This window comes from Lathyrus oleraceus, chromosome 2, assembly GCF_024323335.1.
Source record: "Lathyrus oleraceus cultivar Zhongwan6 chromosome 2, CAAS_Psat_ZW6_1.0, whole genome shotgun sequence".
Taxonomy (NCBI): domain Eukaryota; kingdom Viridiplantae; phylum Streptophyta; class Magnoliopsida; order Fabales; family Fabaceae; genus Lathyrus; species Lathyrus oleraceus.
The window spans coordinates 20,071,003-20,077,002 of NC_066580.1; the positions used below are offsets into that span (position 1 = coordinate 20,071,003).

General features: G+C 35.5%; 1 non-coding gene across 1 annotated transcript; it reads right to left on the minus strand.

Moving 5' to 3' along the window:
• Positions 1-4,493: 4,493 nt before the first annotated feature.
• Positions 4,494-4,600, minus strand: LOC127125139 (small nucleolar RNA R71). The gene has a single exon (XR_007804598.1). It is a non-coding gene; the product is annotated as a small nucleolar RNA R71 (small nucleolar RNA).
• Positions 4,601-6,000: the final 1,400 nt, after the last annotated feature.

The window sequence follows — 6,000 nt, forward strand, 5'->3', positions numbered from 1 at the left end:
CTACATTCTCTCTTCATATGCCCTTTCGCGTGACAATAATAACATTCTACATCTTTTCTTGTCCACGATCTTCCTCTAAAATTATCTCTAGACTTGTCCATTGACGTGTCTGTAGTATTGAACTTCTTGTGGATACTTCTTCCATGATACCTTGCGACAAACACCTCAGACTCTAACGACATTCTTTGTTCCTTCCGTCTTAATTCTTCATTAAACATGTTATCTTTTACTATGTCCAATGTTAGAACACCTTGTGGTGTCGAGTTACTCAATGAAATCACAAGTGTGTCCCAATTGTCTAGCAAGGAGCTTAGTAATAATAATGTCTGCAATTCATCTTCAAGCATCATTTTCATATTGGTAAGTTGATTTATTAATCTTTGAAAATCACTCAAGTGTTCAGAAACACTTTAAGTTTCTCTATACTTAAGATTGACCAATCTCCGAATAGTAGAGGTTTTATTTTGAGTTGTCTTTCTCTCATACAAGGTTTCAAGTTTCCTCCATAACGTGTACGCGACGGTTTCTCACGCAACATGATGAAAGACACTTTGATCTATCCATTGTCGAATTTGTCCAATTGTTTTCTGTTCATCAACATCTGACTCTTCGGTTAGCTTCGTTCCTTTATTTTGCAAAGGTTGATACAAATCTTTGCAATAGAGTATGTCTTCGATCCTGAGCTTCCAAATGGAGTAGTTTGGAGAGGTTAATTTAATCATTATTGTTGATGTCGCCGAGGTTGACTCGTCCATTGTGAATAATAGAAGTTAAAATATGTAGTGAGCCGAAACTCTAATACCACTTGTTGGGAAAGATATCACTTAAAAACACCTAATACAATGTCAATGAATGATTATCCCAAGACCGTACTTTTGCACACTATAATAATAACAATAATAACAATGGAACAAGAATATCTTTGTTATAAATGAATAAAAAAAAAAAAAAATATTATTATTACAATCTCACCAATACAAGGTGACTAAATTCTCTTTTAGATTTTTTTTCTTTTCAAAAGATTTTCTCTAAAACTTATTGAGTTGTTATTATTGATGATGATTTAAAATGAAGAATGGACGTGAGTTTTATAATAGTGCAACTTGATGGGTAATGGCAAGAGAGGTTTTCTCATTTTGCTATGTATTTAACTTTAATCACTCTTACTAAATTTATTTTCTAATCTTTCATTTCCTCTTCACCAAAAACTTATCACTAGTCCATCGAAACTTGAGTTGAATTTATTTTCAATACCTTAGAAGTAATTGGATCAGACTCAATTCAGCTTACTTATATGTATCGATACACTTTCTATCAAAATTGTTCAAAGAATTTTCAACTTCATAAAGTTTCTTCTGAATTTTCTTAAAATAAAATAAAAATAATTGGGCGGTTACTTGACTGTGACTTCTGTGCACGCAGAAGCAAAAGTGTCATTCTTTATTACTTCAATTTAATTGTACTATCATTTTTTTTACTTCTGAAAAAAATTCACTTTAACAGATTCCATGTCTGTTGTAAAGAACGGTACACATGATGCTGCATCCCAGCTCATATCTTATGTCACTGTTCATTCATTCCTAATAAGTCAAAGTTTCTTTAACTAGTTGTAACAAAGTCATTGAATTCCCGCCATAACTTAGTTCATCATGTGATTGATAAAAAGATTATGCCAAGATTATTTTCACAATGAGACATTTTATCTTGTTTTGTTGTACATAGTGAGACAAATTAAACAAGAGTCAAGAGAGTCCAAATTTATGACAACTAAAAGTTACTAACATTGACTAAAAAACAATAGAAACTAAATTTGATTTGAGTGTGCGTTCCTCTTTATCTATATAGCTAATTATGTGAGTTATTAATGAAAATTGAAATCACTAACAGTGGTTTATTTGAGTGATTGAACTAAAATTGGTTGAAATGTGTTAAATTAAAAGTAAGAAACAAATTAATATGAAAAATAGTATAGAAATGGGAAATGATTTGGCCACTTTGTAAACAATATGCATTTTATTTATTTTTGATAGCCTAACAAATAAGAATTTCATAGTTAAACTGTATTTGATTTGGAGTAGTAACTGTATATGTGACTGATAACATGAAATAGTATCACATTCTAGGACTCAATTTAATTAAATTATATTATTATTTACTTCAATTTATTTCATTTTATTAGATATTATGCAGTATTTTCTTTCTATTTATCTCAGGTAGTTTATTTGAAGCACAAGTAAAAAAGGAAGAAAAGGAGGTGCAAAAAGGAATGAAAAGAAGCAAATATCAAAAGCCAAAGCCCAGCCCAAAAAGCACAGGCGCTGTGTCTGTGACGAGCGTCACAAAGGCTGTGACGAGCGCCACGCTTTGCATACTCCTGTGACGAGCGTCACACATGGTGTGACGGACGTCACACCATTCCCCTATATTTTTGGCACCAGGAACGCAACAGACCACGTTGAAGCTACTTTCACGCTTGACCCTTTTACAACGTAATGGCTATATTTACGGAAAACCCTTGGAAGCAGTTGCAATAAGTAGCAGTATAAATAGTAGCTTTTTGGAAAGCTCTCGGGTCCACATTTTTTTCAGATTTCTTTGCCGTTTTCGCTTTTTCGCATTTTTTCTTTTCCAGCAGCTTAAGCATATTTTTACAGCAATACTTGTACGAGTTTTATATTGTTTTCCCTTGCAATTTCTATTTTCCTTTTTAGCATTCAGTTAATTCTTTTTCGCACAATAGTTTCTACACCAGAAACTATTGTGTACCTTTTACCGGATCTAACCTTACGTTAGAATCTAGTTTTTTTATTCCTTCGCTTTTATTTTATTTTCCTGCCTGATTGAAGAATTCAAGAACAAATCCAACCGACCTGTGGTGGAGTGTTCAAGACTGCTATTTAATTTCTCAGGTTCTTTAATTATTGTTTGGATTTATATATGCCATGTTTTACTGTTTATTTATATTATTTGCCTGAGATGAATCTGTTTATGCATGATAATTATTTAAGTCTGTTTAGCATGTCTGGCTGATTTACTTAGGTATCGGTATGTAGAGTAAGCGGAATGAAGGAATCAAAACCAAATTGGTTTAATTAAGTTTAAAATTAAAATCACTCTTTTTACGGTCTCAATTTACAGGTTTAATAACAAGGTTTTTGTATGAAAGTAAAAGACATAAAGAAGTTAAAAGCAATAGAGTGAGAGTTTGAGTTTTTGACTGGACAGTGTAAATTAGACATTAATTCTAGATCAGGGCGAGAGCAATTTTTAGAGTTAATTAAATTCTAACCTTTTTCAAAAAGTATTTTTAAAGATTGAATGTGAGGACGAGAGTTAAACATTTGAATTTAATTATATAACCTAAGTCAATAGAGCGAGAGTTTGAGATAAGGGTGTTTAAACGATTAGTGTTTTCTTAAAAAGAGTTTCTACGGATCCTATTGTTTTCAAAAAGTGGTTTTTGACTTAACTATAAGTGACAGCTACGTTAATATAAAATCATAGTTTATTCAACAGAGCGAGAGTTTGAGATAAAACTTTTAATCAATAGCGTCAACTGAAACGATTTATTTTAAAACCAAGAAACCAACAAAGAATTGATTCCCTAATTACGACGAACTACATACCGATATCCGCTTATTAGATATTTATTTTAGATCTTATTTTAGTTTTAGCTTTTCCCCCAAACAATCAAAGCATTACCTGCCTTAGCTTTACGAAGTAACCTTAGATAACGGTATATCGATTCATAAGTCCCTGTGGGATCGATATCTTTTAAAACTACGCGATAGAACTGTGCACTTGCAGTTTGTACCCCAAATTCGACTCATAAAGTCGCGATCAAGTTTTTGGCGCCGTTGCCGGGGACTTTTATTTAGTCGATATCGTAACTCTTCTGTTACGCTGTAGAGACTAAGGATTTTCTTTTTCTTTTCTTTCTTTCGTTGATTTGTATGCCACACACTCGCTCACAAGGTGAGCCGTTCTACTTACGAATCAACGATATCGAACTATATCTCCGAGTCTTACGATGAATTCGGGAATATCGTGCTGCAAACAATCTCCCTCCTGTTGAACTTCCTGATTTCAAAAATATTTTCCCTTCGATACCCGAGATGGCAGAACCAGCTCGTGCTCTTAGAGATTACGCCGCTCCATCGCAAGATGAACCGCATTCAAGTATTGCTCCACCCGCAATCGAAGCAAACAACTTTGAACTCAAACCTTCACTGTTGCAGGCAGTACAACAGAACCAATTCTCTGGAAATCCTACCGAGGATCCAAACCTTCATTTATCCGTATTTGTCCAATACGCTGATACTGTTAAAGCTAATGGTGTCACTTCAGAGGCAATTCGACTTCGTCTTTTTCCTTTCTCATTAAGAGATAGCGCTAGAAGATGGCTTCAATCTCTTCCCTCCAACTCAGTCACCACATGGAACGAGTTGAAGAAATTTTTTCTTGCTCGATACTTTCCGCCAAGCAAAACAGCTATGTTAAGAGCCCAGATAAATGGATTTAAACAGAAAGATAACGAGTCTCTTTTCGAAGCATGGGAAAGATACAAAGACATGATGAGACTTTGTCCACACCATGGTTTAGAGGACTGGTTAGTAATTCATACCTTCTATAATGGCCTCCTGTACAACACGAGGTTAACAATAGACGCCGCCGCAGGTGGTGCACTAATGAACAAACCTTATGCTGACGTTTACCAACTTATCGAAAGCATGGCTCAAAACCACTATCAGTGGGGAAGCGAACGAACAATGGTAGAAAAACCTCAAACGAAAACTGGCATGTACGAGATAAGTAACCTTGATCATGTTAATGCAAAAGTGGATGCTCTGGTCCAGAAAATTGAAAGTTTAAATGTATCACCTCCAGCCACTGTAGTTGCCATAACTCAGAATTGCGAAGTCTGTGGAATCCAAGGTCACACTCCTGCAGATTGTCAACTCCTAACAGGAATCCAAGCGGAGCAAGTAAACTATGCTCAAGGAAGCCCCTACTCGCACACCTATAACTCAAATTGGAAGAATCATCCCAATTTTTCATATAAGAGTAATAATGCTTTATACGCACCTGGACAATCTCCAAATCAAGCCCCAGCTATACCTCTGGGATATCAGAAGCCGATCCCATCTACACCTAACAATAACGCCCATAGGAAATCCAACTTGGAAATCATGATGGAAAACTTTATAGCTTCTCAACAGCAAACCAATAAAGATTTCTTAAACCAGAATGTACACACTGGCGAACAAATTAAACAACTAGCAAGTAAAGTAGATGCCCTGGCTACTCATAACAAGACGCTGGAAACGCAAATTTCACAAGTAGCTCAACAACAAGCGCCTATTGCTTCCCCAACTGGTACATTTCCTGGCCAACCCCAACCTAACCCAAGAAGCCACGCTCATGCAATTATACTGAGAAGTGGAACGAAAGTGGAAGGACCGTCTGACCCAAGGATAGAAAACCAAAACTCTAAAAAGTCAACTGAGGAGGAAAGTGAACCTAAGGAAAAGGAAGAGAGTAACAAGGAAACCGTAGAAAAGAAGGAACCTTATGTACCTCCACCACCTTATAAACCGCCTATCCCTTACCCTCAAAGGCTTATTAAAACCAAAGATGCGGGCCAATTCAAAAAATTTATTGACCTACTAAAACAATTAAACGTCACAATTCCGTTTACAGAAGCTATTACGCAGATGCCCTCATATGCCAAGTTTTTAAAAGAAATTCTTTCTAATAAAAGGAAACTTGAGGATAGCGAAACCGTTACACTCACCGCTGAATGTAGCGCTATAATCCAGAATATGCCTCCTAAACTTAAAGACCCAGGTAGTTTCTCTATACCCTGTCACATAGGAAAATTTGTCATTGACAAAGCCTTATGCAATTTAGGAGCCGGTATTAGTGTTATGCCTTTATCCATATGCAAGAGACTTGAAATGGGAGAATTACGACCAACTAAAATGTCTGTGCAACTAGCAG